Source organism: Podarcis tiliguerta (genome assembly GCF_965153285.1).
Source record: "Podarcis tiliguerta genome assembly, chromosome: 4".
In the NCBI taxonomy this organism is placed as follows: Eukaryota; Metazoa; Chordata; class Lepidosauria; order Squamata; family Lacertidae; genus Podarcis; species Podarcis tiliguerta.
This window is the reverse complement of record NC_139537.1, coordinates 6,465,515-6,485,819: the sequence shown is the minus strand read 5'-3', so window position 1 is coordinate 6,485,819 and position 20,305 is coordinate 6,465,515. Positions and strand designations below refer to the sequence as shown.

The 20,305-nt window shown below is 46.6% G+C and overlaps 1 protein-coding gene and 1 long non-coding RNA gene across 6 annotated transcripts in view; both read right to left on the bottom strand.

Moving 5' to 3' along the window:
• Positions 1–20,305, bottom strand: part of FAM168A (family with sequence similarity 168 member A) — a 173,893-nt gene that overhangs the window by 70,212 nt on the left and 83,376 nt on the right. The window lies entirely within an intron of this gene.
• Positions 1,609–18,290, bottom strand: LOC310675923. Its single transcript, XR_014510321.1, has 2 exons — positions 17,433–18,290; positions 1,609–1,741 (listed from the first exon to the last, which is right to left on the bottom strand). It is a non-coding gene; the product is annotated as an uncharacterized lncRNA (long non-coding RNA).

The following is a 20,305-nucleotide window of genomic DNA, read 5'->3' as shown; positions in this document are numbered from 1 at the left end:
AAATATTAAGATTATACCAGCAAGAATGAGTCCGTAAAAAAGTGATTAATAATAATAATAATAATAATAATAATAATAATAATAATAATAATTTATTTATACCCCGCCCATCTGGCTGAGTTTCCCTAGCCACTCTGGGCGGCTTCCAATCAAGTGTTAAAAACAATACAGCATTAAATATTAAAAACTTCCCTAAACAGGGCTGCCTTCAGATGTCTTCTAAAGAGAAGATAGCTGCTTATTTCCTTCACATCTGAAGGGTTCCACAGGGTGGGCGCCACTACTGAGAAGGCCCTCTGCCTGGTTCCCTGTAATCTCACGTCTCGCAATGAGGGAACTGCCAAAAGGCCCTGGGCGCTGGATCTCAGTGTCTGGGCTGAAAGATGGGAGTGGAGACGCTCCTTCAAGTATACTAGACCAAGGCCGTTTAGGGCTTTAAAGGTCAGCACCAACACTTTGAATTGTGCTTGGAAACGTACTGGGAGCCAATGCAGATCTCTCAGGACGGGTGTTATGTGGTCTCGGCGGCCACTCCCAGTCACCAGTCTGGCTGCTGCATTCTGGATTAGTTGTAGTTTCTGGGTGACCTTCAAAGGTAGCCCCACGTAGAGCACATTGCAGTAGTCCAAGCGAGAGACAGCCAGAGCATGCACCACTCTGGCAAGACAGTCTGCGGGCAGGGAGGGTCTCATCCTGCGTACCAGGATGGAGCTGGTAGACAGCTGCCCTGGACACAGAATTAACCAGCGCCTCCATGGACAGCAGTGAGTCCAAAATGACTCCCAGGCTGCGCACCTGGTCCTTCAGGGGCACAGTTACCCTATTCAGGACCAGGGAGTCCTCCACACCCGCCCACCTCCTGTCCCCCCAAAACAAAAACAAAAATCTTGTCAGGATTCAACCTCAATCTGTTAGCCGACATGCATCCTCCAACAGCCTCCAGGCACTCACACAGGACCTTCACTGCCTTCACTGGTTCTGATTTAAAAGAGAGGTCTTTTATCAAGTCTTACTGACGAGTGATTTAAATCGTGATTTAAATCAAACCCACCCTGATGCCTAGCAAACTAAAATCAGGATAATGATTTTAAAACTGGCATGTCAGTGTCACACACCCGGACAGTGTCGAGAAAGACGTCCCACAAAAAGCATGCCCACTGGGCAAAGAAGCTGATGAAGATGTCATGTCACGTGCTTTCCAGAATCCTTGCAGCATTATAGTGTGAATGCTGCAGTGCCGAAGCTACACACCATGCTAACTAACACCAGAGGGGGTCAGCTAATGTCATTTGCCAGCACAGATGTGCACACTGGCCTACGGGAGAAATATCTCAGCTCTAACCGGCTGTCACGTGGAAACGTTTACAGCTGCAAGAAGCTCGCCCTGAAATTTCAGTAGCAAAGAAGGAATGCTTAAAAAAATAATAATTCAGTATTAAATTGGCAGCCAGATCTGCGGATGCCTGTGTCTTCTGCAGAGCTATCAAGCATGCAGCTGACCAAAGCACCCATTTACATGAACAGTCCCCCCCCCCCTAGTTTTTCAAATGGACTTCAATATTAATTAACTGAGTGTTCGTTTGAAGAGACTGATGTCACAAAAGCAGCTCTTGGAATGAACAAGCTTTATTTAACAGTTAATTTGGAAGTGTGGAGGGGGGCTGTATTGGCATGCCAGTCTACTCCTGATAATTCTCCAGCAGCCACCCATATCTCTCACCATCCAAGTAGCCACAGCTCCCTACAAGGAATGAAGCATAGAGGCTGGCATTATTCCATTATTATTATTATTATTATTATTATTATTATTATTATTTATACTCCACCCATCTGGCTGGGTTTCCCCAGCTACTCTGGGAGGCTTCCGACAAAAGGATAAAAATACATTAAAACATCAGTCTTTAAAAACTTCCCTAAACAGGGCTGCCTTCAGATGTCTTCTAAACGTCAGATAGTTGTTTATTTCCTTGACATCTGGTGGGAGGGCGTTCCACAGGGCGGGTGCCACTACCGAGAAGGCCCTCTGCCTGGTTCCCTGCAACCTCACTTCTTGCAGCGAGGAAACTGCCAGAAGGCCCTCGGAGCTGGACCTCAGTGTCCGGGCAGAACGATGGGGGTGGAGACGCTCCTTCAGGTATACTGGACTGAGGCCATTTAGGGCTTTGAAGGTCAGCACCAACACTTTGAATTGTGCTTGGAAACGTACTGGGAGCTAATGTAGGTCTTTCAAGATTGGTGTTATGTGGTCTCGGTGGCCGCTCCCAGTCACCAGTCTAGCTGCTGCATTCTGGATTAGTTGTAGTTTCCAAGTCACCTTCAAAGGTAGCCGCACGCAGAGCGCATTGCAGTAGTCCAAGCGGGAGATAACCAGAGCATGCACTGCAACACAAACACCTCACAGATCAGACTGCCTCCTCTCCTACAAGCAAGGGATTCAAGTGCCACTTTCTCATTTTCTTTTTTAACTGAAGCAATTATACATATATTTGCTTATGAGGCTGTTCAGAATTTGTTAAATTTTATAGCGCTTTATTTGTCATGTCGCATATAAGCAAACACGAACAATGAACTACTACAAGATCAGAAGAGTGGCTCAACAGACAAAATCCGTTATTTCCAGGGTCTCAGACTGGGTTCCCCTCCACTTCCACAAAACATCCCAAAATGTCTTTCCACGAGAGGCAGGTTGTCGCCAGAGGTCAATAAATGCATATTTTTAAAGATAATGCTCAGGAATTGCTTGATAACAGTGCACAAGCTTAGAAAAAATATATGGTGTTTCATAGAAGACCCAACCATCTTCAAGCAGTCATATTTTCATTTTGCAGGTTGATTATTCAGAGGGATGGAAGTGGGGAAAATCACTGCTAAATCAGTAGTGCGACCACTGAAGGGACAAAAGGGGCCTGAACCACAAATTATCATGCAGCCATTCAGGTTTCAATATCCAGATAAGGAGTGCATGTTACGGCATTAAACCCAGGAGTCCTGGCAATCCACCTTTAAGACTGCAAGCTACTTCTCTGGGGTACATAAAATTTTTACCTTCCCCAAGGGCTCCTGTATAGATTAAGAGGTCTGGCTGGCTCTGCTGGAAAGAGATGCTCTGGCAGTGTCAGCCAAGTGCTGCTTTTTGGCTACCATAAAAAGGTGCAGAGATCAGCAAATGCCACGTCTTTCTGGATCCCATCCAGACAATAATCTTGTGAAACAGAAGCTGTTCTTTGAAATAAGTTTTCATTGTCAAATTTAAACTGTTCTGGGGTGGGGGGCTCCAGAAAAGTCAACTCCCTGTCTGGTGAATGAAGAAAATAGAACACAAAGGGAAACGATGCCTTATGAGGAACGGCTAAGGGAGCTGGGCATGTTTAGCCTGGAGAAGAGGAGGTTAAGGGGTGATATGATAGCCATGTTCAAATATATAAAAGGATGTCACATAGAGGAGGGAGAAAGGTTGTTTTCTGCTGCTCCAGAGAAGCGGACACGGAACAATGGATCCAAACTACAAGAAAGAAGATTCCACCTAAACATTAGGAAGAACTTCCTGACAGTAAGAGCTGTTGGACAGTGGAATTTGCTGCCAAGGAGTGTGGTGGAGTCTCCTTCTTTGGAGGTCTTTAAGCAGAGGCTTGACAACCATATGTCAGGAGTGCTCTGATGGTGGTTCCTGCTTGGCAGGGGGTTGGACTCGATGGCCCTTGTGGTCTCTTCCAACTCTAGGATTCTATGATTCTATGATTCTATGTTGAAGTACAAACAAATACAGTGGACGCTCGGCTTCCAAACGTCATCCGTAAGGGATGCACGCTCACAACCCGCGCCTGCGCAAAGTGCGATTTAGTGCTTCTGCGCATGTGCAACTGCCAAAACCTAGAAGTAACCTGTTCCGGTACTTCCAGGTTTCGGCGGTCTGCAACCCAAAAAAACCGCAACCTGAAGCAGCTGTAACCCAAGGTATGACTGTATACTTGTTACTTCTATTGTGATTTGCAAGTAACAAAAAGGAACTTGCACCCATTGAAAACCAAACTTGAGTCCAAACTAGATATGATGTTAAATGTGTATATCCATTCAGTGTGGACTTTAAAAAATGCAAATAGCAACTGCTTGGGGGATGGAGTTAAATTTCCCCAGCACCCATGCAGTAGTAATGATAATTATAATTTGTATCTTAACACAACAGCGTGTTAAATGCAAAGGTGCACTGAACATCAGTTTGGCCCGAGGGGCTCACAGCAGGACCCAATTCCCCAACACTCCTAGCCACCACCAATACCTCTGGCTTGGCTACTCCTTTATGCTTCCCTTGCATACATGTACTGTACAGTGGTACCTCAGGTTACAGACGCTTCAGGTTAAGGACTCCGCTAACCCAGAAATAGTACCTCGGGTTAAGAACTTTGCTTCAGGATGAGAACAGAAATCACGCGGCGGCAGCAGTGGGAGGCCCCATTAGCTAAAGTGGTACCTCAGGTTAAGAACGGTTTCAGGTTAAGAACGGACCTCCAGAACGAATTAAGTTCTTAACCTGAGGTACCACTGTGCACATGTTCATCATCATAAAGAAACATGGTGACCAAGACTGAGAGCTGGCAGCCACTGCAATCCATAGACACATCCAAGGGTGGCAGGCAGGTTACAGAATGGGACAAGAGAGAGCTTTCTGTACCTTAGTGGTTAAATGCAGCCCTGATTTTACGGCTACTGCATTTTTACAGTAACCAAGCAAAATCCCACTTGGTCATGGAACAAACCCTTTTTGACAAGGCACTATAAAATCAGCAACAGAAAGGCTGCGCGTTTAACAAGGCTGTAAATCTAAATTAAATTCCATTGTAGCGGCATGAAATTCCTCAATTAAATGCCGGACGGAATTATCCCCCTGAGTGTCTCAGATGTCTGTAAAACATCCCATTTTATTTTCACTGGTTACTGGAGAGCGACAGAATACACGCGGCAATGTGTTGTTTGTATCTTGCAGGCGCAGCTCTTTCCCTTTGCTTTGGAACAGGATTTTTCTTGTCTTTGATCCGACAGTATCAGAAGGTGAAAACTTAAGCAGCCAACACACACAGGGGCAGGATGTCTCAGCAAGCTTGGAGGAATTCTAAGGTTTACAGAAGCACAAAAACTCTTAAGAACCACCAGGGAGAGAGGGGAAACAGGTCAATGAAAACTGAGCGTGCTCACCGCGCATGGAATACTGATTGGGCTTGATGGGGAGCAGAGAGGAAACTGGAGGTGAAATGGAATGAATGGAATATCCTGGTGCGAAGTCAGGGGTGGCTGCCATTTTGAACAGGAGCACCCCACACAGAGACAATTTGTTTCTGGTCCGACTTTTCTTCTAAAAAATGCTAAACATTTGCATGTGAAACTGAACAAATGACTTGAAGACACTGATATAGCAAGTTGAATATCTGAAATGTGAGCATTTAGGGAAGCTTTTGCAAAACTGGATGAAAATAGACAACATTATCATAATGCTTGCCACCAATCAGACTGTGGGGGCACACTGTATGTATTTTGTTTTGAACAAATACAGTGGTACCTCTGGTTACAAACTTAATTCGTTCTGGAGGTCCGTTCTTAACCTGAAACTGTTCTTAACCTGAGGTACCACTTTAGCTAATGGGGCCTCCCGCTGCTGCCGCCGCGCGATTTCTGTTCTCATCCTGAAGCAAAGTTCTTAACCCGAGGTACTATTTCTGGGTTAGCGGAGTCTGTAACCTGAAGCGTATGTAACCCGAGGTACCACTGTAACAACTTTTAGTACATTTTTGAATTGGCTTTCTAACCTAAGATGTTTCAAAGTGGGGTGAGTGTATCTACTTATCTATATATAACTTAATTCTTTTAAATCTGTACCCACTTTTTGATGCACTGGTCCCCACCATAACAGCAGCACACAAAAGGCACATGTAAAGAGTATGTGTATGCAGTGGCGTAGCATGGGGGGTGCAGGGGGGCCGGCCGCACCGGGCGCAACATCTGGGGGGGGGGGCGCGCTCGCACTCGCAGCTCTCTGCCCCTACCTGGCTCACTCACTCTCTCTCACTGCAGTGCTGGCTGTGCGAATCCGATCCGAGCCGCCGGGTCGCCGCCCACTGTGGAGGGGAGGGTGCCAGGCGTGCGGTGCGGAGAGAGAGCGAGGGACTATCTGGGGGAGGGACAGTGCAGCGGGGGGGGGGGGCAAATTACTTGCCTTGCCCCGGGTTAGGGGGCGCAAATTACTTGCCTTGCCCCGGGTGCTGACAACCCACGCTACGCCACTGTGTGTATGCAAAACGTGCATGCATAAATGGGGGGAAAGTAAATGAAACCATAGAAAGCCATAACAAAGTATTTCAGAGCAGCCTCTTCCTGAAGGTTCCTGCTTTTGACTCACCTCCTTTTCTCTTAGGTACAAGCCACACACATTTAACACGACAGAATCTTCTCTCACCATTCAGGCCAGGGACCCAAAGCCATTACATCACCAATAATTGAGAAAATAAGCGCTAAAGTATTGCCCATCACTTGAAAGAGAGGAACACCAATGACAGGGAGATCTTTGCTGCCAATATCTTTCACGGTGCTTAAAATGAAGTTGTTTCACGACTTCAGTCGAAGTTGGTCTCCATGGGAAGAGCAAATAAACTAAAAATAACTTGATGGCATGACATTTCAACCATCTCACAGCAAATTGTCATGGCAATGGAAGAGTTGTGACCTGTTGTCATGCTAACCAAAGTCTGAAGATTAATGGGAAAGCAGTTGGTTTCTACTTCATGTTTACGCTTTCAGATTTTAGTCTGACACACTTGGTGGGATGGATTTACACAGTGTTGAGAAAGCAAAACCAAACCACTGGGCTTTGTTCCTAATAGAAACTTTTTGGAAATCCATTTGCTTTAAGTGCCTACACCTACTGTTCATATTATTTGTGTAGAATTTCTTGTCCACAAGACTTTATTGCCTTTGCTTTTGCAAGAGCCCATTTTACATATAGGAAACTAAGGCTGAGAAAGAGAGACATGGCCAAAGCCATATAATGGGGATGAGCCCAAATGCTATACTCAACTACAAATGGCAGCCCTGTGCTGGATTCTCTCCTTTTCCCGCCCCCGATAACTGCTTAAGTACCATTAAAGGTAAAGGTACCCCTGCCCGTGGGACGCGGGTGGCGCTGTGGGTAAAACCTCAGCGCCTAGGACTTGCCGATCGCATGGTCGGCGGTTCGAATCCCCGTGGCGGGGTGAGCTCCCATTGCTCGGTCCCAGTGCCTGCCAACCTAGCAGTTTGAAAGCACCTCCAGGTGCAAGTAGATAAATAGGGACCGCTTACCAGCGGGAAGGTAAACGGCGTTCCGTGTGCTGCGCTGGCTCGCCAGATGCAGCTTCTCACGCTGGCCACGTGACCCAGAAGTGTCTGTGGACAGCGCTGGCTCCCGGCCTATAGAGTGAGATGAGCGCACAACCCTAGAGTCTGGCAAGACTGGCCCGTACGGGCAGGGGTACCTTTACCTTTTTACCCCTGCCCGTACGGGCCACTCGTGACCGACTCTTGAGTTGCGTGCCCATCTCACTTAAGAGGCCGGGGGCCAGCGCTGTCCGGAGACACTTCCGAGTCACGTGGCCAGCGTGACAAGCTGCTCTGGCAAGCCTGCACCAACGCAGCACACGGAAATGCCGTTTACCTTCCCGCTATAAAGCGGTACCTATTTATCTGCTTGCACCCGGGGTGCTTTCGAACTGCTAGGTGGGCAGGAGCTGAGACCGAACGACGGGAGCTCACCCCGCCGCGGGGATTCGAACCGCTGACCATACGATCGGCAAGTCCTAGGCGCTGAGGTTTTACCCACAGCGCCACCCGCGTCCCTTAAGTACCATTACTAACGTTGAAACACCATGGTAAGAGTGTTCATACCCGTGCCAGTCTGTTAGGAAGAACTGGGATGAGGAGGTGGGAAGCAAGCAAAACAGTATGCTGATACCACAACAGAAAAATTGCATGCCTTCACTTTCCAGTATGAAGGAGATAGAACCTGCCACAAAAGTATAAATGTTGGTGAGACCCAAATTCATGTCTCCCTAAATTTACTCTGTAATCTCCATACTTTAGCAACTTTTCTAGACGGTTGTAAGCTGAGAATCCAGTCCTAGACTGCTATGCTCTGGGGCTGACATGATTCACCAGTCACAAATTCTCTTGATTCATACTTTTTTGTTCATCTGAAGTAGTAAGCAATGCATGCAAGCTAAGCAACCTGCTAAACTGGGGACAGTGGTACCTTGGTTTACGAACGTAATCCGTTCCAGAAGTCCATTCTTAAACCGAAACTGTTCTTAAAACAAGGAACGCTTTCTCTAATGAGGCCTCCTGCCGTCGGTGTCCTTCCACTATTCGGATTCCGTTCTTAGACCAAGGTAAAGTTCGCAAACCAGGACACTACTTCCGGTTTTGCGGAGTTTGTAAACCGAATCATTCGTAAACAGGACTGTTCTTAAACCGAGGTACCACTGTAATACTATTCTGCTTTCAAAATAATAATAAAATAATAAAAGTGTCCAGTAGCACCTTAGAGACCAAGTAGGCTTGTTCTTGGTTTAAGCTTTCGTGTGCAGAACTGTGCATGCACACGAAAGCTTATACCAAGAACAAACTTAGCTGGTCTCTAAGGTGCTACTGGAAAATTTTTTAATATATTTTGACTGTGTCAGGCCAACATGGCTACCTACCTGAATCTAGAACAATAATAAAACCAGCCTGTAAAATTTCAGTGGCTTTTGAGCAGATTCCTTGCCTGCACCCCATCGATCACACTTCCAAAATAAAAAAGCAGGGGGGGGGGAGCAGGAAATGGTCCTTACCTGAGGAAAGATAGAAAGGGGCGGAAGCGAAAGCAGCTCTGAGTCAAATGATCAAAGGCAGGCAGACAGCATCATCTGATTGCCACCCATGTGGTTCTTTTACCCCCTTAAGCTAACATGAGTCACCTCCCACTGATGGTTATTATCATGCACTTTACCTCCTGGGGACCCCAATAAAAGAGACAGCTAAATCCCTCTCCCTAGAGGAGGAGAATGCTCATTCCTACAACATGTAAGGCATTTAATAAATGAGAGGCAGAAACATAATCCTTAAGAGGACACGGAAGGCAATAATGTCAAACGCAAAGCTATAACTGCCCAGCTACAATAACTGCTTCATAGAGGATAAGACAGGTTAAGGAACTCTCATTTCTATGGGCTCAGTTAGCTTTGTAGACTAAATCATTACAATGAAAATTCAGCTCAAGTATCACTGGGTGTTTGGAGGGTTTTTTAGTGAAATTTCCTAAGCAATCTCATTACACACACATGTGGGGGGGGGGAGGCAGAGAAGCAGGGCTCTATGTAAGAAATGAAATGCTCGATCAAGCCAGAGAACTTTGCAATAGCTCAGTTCTACTGCAATTTAAGATGAACATATTTTGTCTTGCAACAGTTCCAGTCTGAATCAGTTCAGATTGAAATTTATAAGCAGCACTAGTGATTGTGATGGGCTGGGGCGAGATCAGCTTTTCGACATCGCGGTGTAACGCCAGCCAAACATCGCAGTTTGGCGATATACCACGATGCTGGCAAAACAAGATGCATTGGCCTCTGCATGCGGGGCACCGGGTGAAACTGCCCTAGCTCTCACCTCGAGAACTAAGGCGGTTTCACCCAGGCACTCGCAGTCTGGGACAATGCAGCTTGTTTGCACTGCTCAGCTGGGGAACGGGAAGGAACTCTTGATTCCCCCCAGCGGACACTGCTAACAAGAGAACTCAGGAGTGGTGGCAGTTTCGCCAGCGATATAGCGCTGAGTGAAGCCGACATCACAGTCTGCTCCTCATACCGCTCCAGGGCGAGATTCATATACAGCAGGCACGTCCAACTTCCAAGAGACTGCGATCTACTCTCACTATAAAAAAACTGGAGTTGTTGAACTTTTTTGGGGGGAGGGTGACCCAGAGTTGTTGAGCTTTATTATTATTATTATTATTACTATTATCATTATTAAAAAATGGAAAGTATAATGCTGGTGGTCAACAAAAGAGGTTTAAAGGCTCTCTCAAGACAAATCTTTAAAAATGTAGTATAAACACCGACAACTGGGAAACACTGGCCTGCAAAGACTCCAAGTGGAGAACAGTCTTTACCAAAGGTGTCATGGGAAGACAGGTGAACTAATGCCAGGTTACTGGAAGAAGCAAAGATCATCAGTGTCAAAGCAATAATTCATCAACATCAATGTTGTTGGACTGGTCATGTTGTGCGGGTACCTGATTATCGTCTTCCAAAGCAACTGCTCTATTCCCAACTTAAAAATGGAAAGCGTAATGCTGGTGGTCAACAAAAGAGATTTAAAGACTTTCTCAGGGCAAATCTAAAAAATGTAGTATAAACACCGACAACTGGGAAACACTGGCCTGAAAAGACTCCAAGTGGAGAACAGTCTTTACCAAAAGTGTCATGGGCTTTCAAGACGCTTGAACTCAGGACAAGGGAGAAATGTGCTAAGAGGAAGGCACGCTTGGCAAACCCTCACCATAATCAACTCCCACCTGGAAACCTATGTCCCTGCTGTGGAAGGACATGTGGATCCAGAATTGGCCTCCACAGTCACTTACGGACTCACTGTTAAGATCGTATTCATGGAAGACAATCTTACTCGGCTATGAGTGATCGCCTAAGAAGAAGAAGATTCTTTCCAGCACCTGCTTAAAACATTTTGGGCTAGGCAGTTACATGTGTCTTAATTTCCCTATAGCTTACTGTTTATACTGTTTATTTTAATTAGCTAGGAATGGTTTTGAAATACCTGTTTTTAGCTGTCTTTTATTGATAATTATTGGGTGGAATTCAATGCTGCACTTGGAATGTTCTCCTCCTCTGAGTTCTTAATCTTACTCGGCTACAAGTGATCACCAAAGAATTATTATTATTATTATTATTATGGCCAAACAATCAGGAACCCACGGTCGACCAGGGGCACCCCGCGATTAAACTAGTAGATCGCGATCAACCTGTTGGACATGCATGATATACAAGCGAGTTAGAATGGTAAAACTGCTGGTTTTCCCTCCCTGAATTGTTACATACTGAGTCCAAACCCAGTTCATTCCAGGCTCACTTGGTGCCATCTAACTCTCTCCACTGCTGAGACTACTTCCCCCTCCCTTCCAGGGACAGCCAGAGCCGCTCAGTTAGGCTCTCAGCACTACTACTGCTGCTGCAGCATCTGGGCACAAGAATCCATGACGGAAATGTCCTAGCAGGAACCACATTTCTTATGGATCCTTGAGCCCACGATGCTGCTGCAAAAAGGCCGAGGGCCTAACAAAGGCCCAGCTGCATGGCTTCCCTGCCTGCCTCCATTTTGATAATAATGTTGAAGTCACTAAGTGACCAACTTAGATTCATTTATTTCAACAGGTCCATTCTAAGTAGAACTTAGTTCATTTATTTTATGAAGAGCACCAGTTCTGAGACCCCACAGCTAATTCTCCCCATGCCTCCTCACTGACCCAAGTAGGACCAATTCAGCCAACTAGCCCTGGGGATTATCTAATTGATTTTTGATTTTTATTGTTATTCATGTTTTTGTACTGTATTTTATGCTGCTTTTATAATTAAGTGTTTTAAATTTGTTGTTAGCTGCCCTGAGCCCGGTTTTTGAACCGGGAAGGGCGGGGTATAAATAAAAAATTATTATTATTATTATTATTATTATTATCATCATCATCGTCATCATCATCATCATTTCAATGGGTCCATTCTAAGTAGAACTCAGTTCATTTATTTCAACGGGTCCATTCTAAGTAGAACTTAGTTCATTTATTTCAACGGGTCCATTCTAAGTAGAACTTAGCTGGATACAACACTTCAAAATAGGCTCAGAAATAAAGAATAAACCATTTTATTGCTAGGGATGTATGTTTTTCCAAAAATCCTTCTACCTAACCCTATTCCAAATTGAGCAAAGCTGGATGGGGAAGGGGGGTGCTCATCATTAAGCAGCACAACATAAAAACAAATGCTTCGGTTTGATTGCCCTTCCTGAGCACATGGGCAATATGAAATACCAGGGTTTGTTTCCAGGAACTCTTTCAGCACAAAACCAGTAGCAGGTGCTTGTGTTGAGTTGGAGAGGTCACCAAGTGCAGCCGAGATGAGGGTTGTGGGTCTGGGAACAGAGCCTGCCATTTACCTCTTGCATTTAAAAAAACGGTGGCAGGTTGGTGCTGAATCGAGAGACAAACACCCCGTTGAAAAAGCTCCCTTTCAAACAGGCACAATGCAAAACTGGTGGAGGCCAAAGCATTGGAAAGTCTTTCCGGACTCGTGTATTTGAACAGTGCCAAGCAAGCTCATTGAGACAATATTTTCTTCCTGTTGTCCTAGCCAGAGCTCTGGGAACTGATAAATCATCTCTGGCTGCAGATGCATTAACATTCCAGGCCGGTACTGGGTTAGATGAAATGAGGACGAAAGCCAGCAAGAGCACAGGGGGAGAAAGGGACACGGGGAGAAGGTTTCAGAGCAAAATGAAGCCTTGCACGTCCTCCAGATTTCGAGAGAAACACAGGCGCACTTGGGTTATGCTAAAGGGACAAGAAATGCTTGTCGTGCGGTAGAGAGCAAGCTAAACAAGAAAACTCTCAAATGTGGCAGCAGCCCTCTGCTAAATAATTATTTTAGTGGGGTGGGTGGGCATGCATGTGGGTGCAATTTCCAGGGATGGGAATTTCCAGGGTGCCCTGGCAACTTAATAACTGGGTCTGGCAACTGGACTGCTGAAAAGGGGGTAGAAGCAGGTTTCCCTACCTTCCAGATGTGCTAAATAACATCTGGGTGCCACCAGCATCATCACCCCTCATATTCTCTTTTCCAAACAATGCTTTCTCCTGCCACCCTCTCCCTCCCACCCACCAGGGCTTTTCCCTGCTTGATTTTCTTGTTTTCTTGTTGTTGTTCCTTTACATAACCTTCTCATAACTCAGCCTTATTTGTTTAGAGTTTGGATTTGGATTTGATATCCTGCTTTACCACTACCCGAAGGAGTCTCAAAGCAGCTAACATTCTCCTTTCCCTTCCTCCCCCACAACAAACACTCTGTGAGGTGAGTGGGGCTGAGAGACTTCAAAGAAGTGTGACTGGCCCAAGGTCACCCAGCAGCTGCATGTGGAGGAGCGGAGACGCGAACCCGGTTCCCCAGATTACGAGATTACAGCTCTTAACCACTACACCACACTGGCTCCCACAGTTTAGACTGTGAGCTGGCCCACAATCCAGCAACTTAAAGGGTAAAGGTAAAGGTAAAGGGACCCCTGACCATTAGGTCCAGTCATGGCCGACTCTGGGGTTGTGGCACTCATCTCGCTTTATTGGCTAAGGGAGCCGGCGTACAGCTCCCGGGTCATGTGGCCAGCATGACTAAGCCGCTTCTGGCGAACTAGAGCAGTGCACGGAAACACCGTTTACCTTCCCGCCGGAGCGGTACCTATTTATCTACAGTGGTGCCTTGCAAGACGAAATTAATTCATTCTGCGAGTTTTTTCATAGAGCGAGTTTTTTCGTCTTGCGAAGCACCACGGCGGGGAGGGGTGGGGAGAAGCAGGGCAGCTGCCGCAGCCGGTCCTTGGACTCACCCGCGCCTTGTGGACACCGCGCGACGCGGCTGCTGGGGGGCGGCGGGGCTCAGGAGCGCGACTCCGGCTGCAGCGCTGGCTGCTGGCAGCAACAGCTCCCAAGGGGAGCGCGTGAGGGCAGTGGGCAGCGGTGCGAGGCAGCCGGAACGTCGGAAGGTCGGCCGGAAGGTGGGAGGGAGCCAGAGGAGCCGTCAGCAGGAAGGTGGGAGGGAGCCGGAGGAGCGGGGAAGCGAGCTTGCGACCTTGCCATGACAGGAGAGGCAGGGCTGTTTCGTCTAGCGAAGCAAGCCCTTTGGAAAATCCGTCTTGCGAAGCACCTCAGAAAATGAAAAACCCTTTCGTCTAGCGGGTTTTTCGTCTTCCGAGGCATTCGTCTTGCGGGGTACCACTGTACTTGCACTTTGATGTGCTTTCGAACTGCTAGGTGGGCAGGAGCAGGGACCGAGCAACGGGAGCTCACCCCGTCACGGGGATTCGAACCGCTGACCTTCAGAACGGCAAGCCCAAGAGGCTCAGTGGTTTAACCCACAGTGCCACCCGCATCCCAATTGAAAGGGGCGGGGGGGGGGAGTTAAAACAATGATACATACCAAGCTGGCAAAACATAAAATTAAAGACAACAGAGGGAATAAAACAAGCATAAAAAAATAAAACCTGATTCAGCTGATGTTTTAAAGGGCAGCGTATGGGGAAAGGAAGTAACAAAAGGAAGTAAGAGGTGGTGCCAGGTAAGAATGAAAGAATCTGCTTTAAATGGATTTATACACAGTTTTTGGTAGTTCTGACCCAGATGAGCTTTGACTGCATCAAACAGCCTCTTCCATCAAGCCTCCTTCACTTATGTCTGTGCTACTCCTGCACTGTGGGTTGTTGTTTTAAAAACCCAGCAAATTATACGCAAAATTATGGACAGAAATAAGAATAATCTGCATACAATACATACAAAAGTGTCAAGCCCCATGCTATACTTCTGCATCATGACTTTATAAGTATATTAATAATATGTATTTAAATTCAGTTATATGTATCTGTATATTTTCTGGCTACTTTAAGAAACCTGGAGTATAAATGCCTATAGCATTATCTACATAATATTATGTATAATATGTGAGAATTGTTTGTATTTTAAGCAAGGGGGGAAAATTCCTCATTAGGATTAAGGAACAGGACAGTTATTAGAATAATATTCCATCCCCAGTGCTAGGCAAGCAGGGAGTCAGAGCCAAAAAATATTCTCACTGGTTAGATAGTCACCAACTATCTAATTTCAGAAGGTGGGAGAATCTGAAGAACAGTCTTTGACAATGAGCTCAATCATGTATGAAAACAGTCCCACAGCTACACAACCTCCAGACCATAAGGCTTTAAAAAGTAAACGTCAGCACTTCGAATTAGGCTCAGAAATGGATAACCAGTGAAGTTGTTTTAAATCTGGAGAGATAAAACCCACAGCTGATGTTGCCCCATTGAAAAGACTGACTACCTCCCCATCCAATCTTGCAACCATTTTTCTACAACCGTAGCAGTCTTACTTCAACCGACGGCACCTTGAGACCAGGCAACTTGAAGGATCGCCTTGCCCCATATATGTCTGCTTGGCCACTTCAGTTTGCAGAACCAACTGACTTTTTAGTGTGCCAGCACCCAAACTTTCCATCTCCCTGCCTATTGACATCAGGCAAGAACCTTCGCTGCATTCTTTCTGACACCTGCTTAAAACATTTTGGTTTAGGCAAATCTATCTAGAGATGTAGGATCTGAATTGTTTTAAAAACTGTTTCAGCTTAACTGTTGATTTTTACAAATATATCTGCTTTTTTAAAAAAATAAAGGCTTTTATTTACAATTTCCATTTTTGTGTCATTTTTTGTAAATGGCTAAGAGGTTTGATTTACAATCAAGCAGTACATAATTTTTTGTTAAAAATAAACAATCCAGTTCCTTCAATGAATCTGCGATTGTCCCCTTCTTCAGAAATGTTGGTGCCACAAACAAGATTGTCACTCGAGGTGGTGGCTGCGATGGATAGGACCGGCAGGTGGCAGTTTTGAGGCCCAGGACAGATGAACCAGGCCCAGCATGGTAAGCCACCCAGCACAAAGCTTACATTTCAGAACAATTAGATCTGCATTACAGTGCAGCACAGAAATCTGATACAAAGCACCGGAGGAAACTGATTTCTCAGAATGCTCTAGGCGGGATGTGCATGCTCTGCGCAAACGAAACAAACCATTATAGAAAGCCAAATTCCATGAATCGTGTATAAAGCTAAAGCAGGGATCAGCAAACTTTTTCAGCAGGGGCCAGTCTACTGTCCCTCAGACCTTGTGGGGGGGCTGACTACATTTTGAAAAAATAATAATGAATGAATTCCTATGCCCCACAAATAACCCAGAGATGCATTTTAAATAAAAGCACACATTTTACTCATGTAAAAACACCAGGCAGGCCCCACAAATAACCCAGAGATGCATTTTAAATAAAAGCACACATTCTGCTCATGTAAAACACACACTGATTCCCAAACCGTCCGCAGGCCGGATTGAGAAGGCGATTGGGCCGGATTTGACCACTGGGCCTTAGTTTGCCTACCCATCTATGACAGCCTGCTCCCCACCACAACATTCATCCTCTTTCATGGTTGAAGCTGCAACACTCAGAGCAAATCAAAGAAACAGAATGTTGTGGACGGTGCCTTCCTCCCAACCAAGGCAAAGAGCAGAATACTGGGACCAAGAGAAACAGCAAAAGGGTTAATTAAGATAGGGTGCGACGCGGGTGACGCTGTGGGTTAAACCACAGAGCCTAGGGTTTGCCAATCAGAAGGTCAGCGGTTCGAATCCCCGCGATGGGGTGAGCTCCCATTGCTCTGTCCCAGCTCCTGCCAACCTAGCAGTTCGAAAGCACGTCAAAGTGCAAGTAGATAAATAGGTACCGCTCTGCCGGGAAGGTAAACGGCGTTTCCGTGTGCTGCTCTGGTTCGCCAGAAGCGGCTTAGTCATGCTGGCCACATGACCCGGAAGCTATCCGTTGGCTCCCTCAGCCAGTAAAGCGAGATGAGCGCCGCAACCCCAGAGTCGGCCACGACTGGACCTAACGGTCAGGGGTCCCTTTACCTTTACTAAGGAAAGGAAAGGAAGCCTTCACTTGGCTCCTTCTTCCTTGTGCCAACAAAGGTAGAGGGTTTAAGAAGGAGAGCAGTGTCTGTCCTGTGTGTTCCATGCAAACATCTGGCTGGCCAGCTACAGGCATGATGGTACCACACAACTTCAGGGGCTGGCATGCAGCAACTTAGTCAAAAGAGCCAGCGTGGTGTAGTGGTTAAGAGCGGTGGACTCGTAATCTGGTGAACCAGGTTCGCTTCCCCGCTCCTCCCCCTGCAGCTGCTGGGTGACCTTGGGCCAGTCACACTTCTTTGAAGTCTCTCAGCCCCACTCACCTCACAGAGTGTTTGTTGTGGGGGAGGAAGGGAAAGGAGAATGTTAGCTGCTTTGAGACTCCTTCAGGTAGTGATAAAGCGGGATATCAAATCCAAACTCCTCAAAAGAATTACTTTGACAACTTGTAACAGAGGCTTTACCAGCCAGCACTGGATCAGATTTCCATCCATAAAAGCTGACCTTTCAACAAAATTGTAATGCCTGCCTAGAATGTAATTTATTTTTTTTTAATTGTCTACCTGGGGTGGAAAAATTTTCAATATTTAATATACACCCTTCCAAACACAAAATCCTAATTCACTGCTCATAGAAACAGACAATGCAAACATTACCCAAATTGCTCATTGCTAAGCCTGCCTGAATGCAAGATTAGAAGTAAATCCAGCAGACTGCTAGCAGGTTCCAATTTCATTTGTTTCTTCATGGAATCTACAAACTGTGAAATCCCAGTAAAGGACAGCCTCTCTAAGAAGGATGGTCAAAGAGCCATTTTTCAAGATTACAAAACTGGTCTTGCAAATATTTGTCAAGAATCAAGTCTCATGCAGGACCTAAGTTCCACAGTATGTTCCTATATCTTCAGGTAGAAAACAGCCCCTTGCCTGTAAAAAAAGAATATGCAAAACAGGACAGATCAATGCCAATTTATTATCAATGCTACATTTTACAGGGATGAAAGTTGTTGTGCATGACTCACGGAAGTCTGAAGATTGTAGAGGTGCAGATTTCAGAGGTTTCCTGCTCTGAAAGCTCACACAGCTCTGGATGGACAAACACAAGAAGTCTGGCAAGAGCTTTAAGCACAGCCATAGCTACAGGATGGGGGGCTAGCCAGTTTTTTTGCCCTGGCTGAAGCCCCCAGAGGGGTGCCATTGTGTGTGTGTGTACGCAAATGTGCATGGGAGTGTGCCAAACTGGGTCTTTGACCCGGGTGAAATAAAGCCTAGTTTCGCCCCTGCCTTAAGAACAAAATAAGAGTCTGCTGGAACAAGCCAATGGCCCATCTAGTGTAGGGTTACCAGACGTCCCCATTTCCCGGGGACAGTCCCCGGATTTGCAAATCTGTCCCCGGAAAAATTCCATCCCCGGATTTCATTAAATGTCCCTGGGAAACGTGACACCCTGCTCTCCTGGAGTAATATGCAGCTGGAGGGGTGGGAAAATAGTTTTTGCACAGGCAGAGTCGGGGGGGGGGTTCGAAGAGTGCGGAAGAAGGGTTTTGCACCTTGCCTGGCAGAGAAACCGCGTGCCTTGTGCCCATCCTGGGCAACGGCACGTCGCCCGCCCGTGACTCCCGAGCCTCTGCCAATCTCCTACCCCCTTCCCCCTTCATTTTGAGAGTTTCACAGGGTGTGGAAGAAGAGCTTTGCACCTTGCCCTGCAGAGAAACCGCCCTCCTTTGCGCCCCTTCCGGGAAACGGCTGCCCGCCCATGACTCCCAAGCCTTCCCTGATCCGTCAAAAGGAAGGGGGCAGGAGATTGGGGGAGACTCGGGTGTCACAGGTGGCCAGCGCACCGTTGTCCACGAGGGGCGCAAAGTGCACGGTTTCTCTGCCGGGCAAGGCGTGGAGGGGTGAGATGACTCCGATCCCCTCGGCCAACTGGAGCGGCGGCGGAGCGTGCGCGGAGCCGGGCAGCTGAGCGTGAGAGAAAGCCTGAACGAGAGCGTGTCCCCGACGGCCCGGAACTGCAGAAGTCAAATTGGAGCAGGGAAGCCTTATGTTCTTTTAAGTTGAGGCTGCTTGAGTTGAGATAGCTCCGTTGCAGGGGGTTGGCCTAGATGCCCCTCAAAGGCCCTTTCCAAATCTGTGCTCATCCCACAGTCGTATTCTCAAACTTTGCTTCCAACTGACCCCCCCCCCCCAGGTTTCTCTCCTTCTCTGGACTTCTCAAGATGGCAAAACAGCTGCATTCTCCCCTCCTGTGGCTTCCTGCCACTGGTATTCAGAAGATAACTGCAGCCCAGAAAAATACTTACTGCGTGTCTCCCTTTACCTGAAGGTGCCATGGTGACTTACGTAGTAAATAAATAAGTATTTAAAATACACAACAACAGTTAAAAGTGATCACACTAAACATCCCCCAGGTACACATTCCCCTGCCATAAAATTATCACAAGCAATCACCATAAAACAGCAAGCAGCTAAACCATCCACTCAGTGTATATTAAAAAAAAAAATCATGGGGGGCGGGAGAAGGATCTTAGACTTGGGGACAGGTTCACCTCCCTGGGGAAAATGTTCCAAAGATGGGGAGGCACTACAGAAAAGGCCTTCTTTCATACAGCCACCCTCCACACCTCTCTTGGGTCTGGTACTTGGAGAAGGGCCTCAAAAGATGAAGTAAGCGTCAAAGAAGTCTCATAAAGGAAACAATGCGCTGCATGTTAATGGGGTTCTGAGCCGTATAAGGCTTTGTAAGTCGAAAACCAGCACTCCAAATTCAGCTCAGAAACCAAATGCAAGCCGGTGCAGATAGTCCAGCGCCAATGTTATATGTTCGGAGCTGTGAACATATATGTGAAAAATGAACGTAACATTTTAGCTGCATTCATTCATTTTCAGCTTTGTATTCTTGTTATTAAAAAATGTGCCTAGGCGTTCCGTTGTTGCGCCCATAATCTTGGTTTAAGGTGCCATTTAGCTCCTAGCTTTCATATCTGTTTCTAACGCTGTATATGAGAATGTGTGTATTTTCAAGCGTTGCTCCACTCATAATCTGTCATCTCAATAAAAATACTTCTTTTGAAAAAGGAGATTACCAGAGGCAGGAATGCTCCCTTTTCCAAGAATGAATCCAATTACTGTATGCCTCTAGCAAATATCTGATCTGCTGTTCCTCTATAAGAAGCCTGAGGCTCCCATTGACATTGCCAGTGCTGCTCCTAGTGGCCACTGGCACTCTCAGCTCACCTGCTGAAAAGGTAAAGGTAAAAGGCCTGCTATATGTCCTCATGATATGCACAGAGAAGGGTCTTTTGAGGCCTGGCTTTCACTGACTAGTAAGCCCACATCCAAACTGAACTGAACTAAACTTTGGACTGTGGGTGGGGTTTGCGTGATGAACTGCTCTTCCGTACCAAACCTGGCACTGTGGTCTAAACCACTGAGCCTCTTGGGCTTGCCGCTCAGAAGGTTGGCGGTTCGAATCCCCGTGACGGGGTGAGCTCCCGTTGCTCTGTCCCAGAGCCGGCCAACCTAGCAGT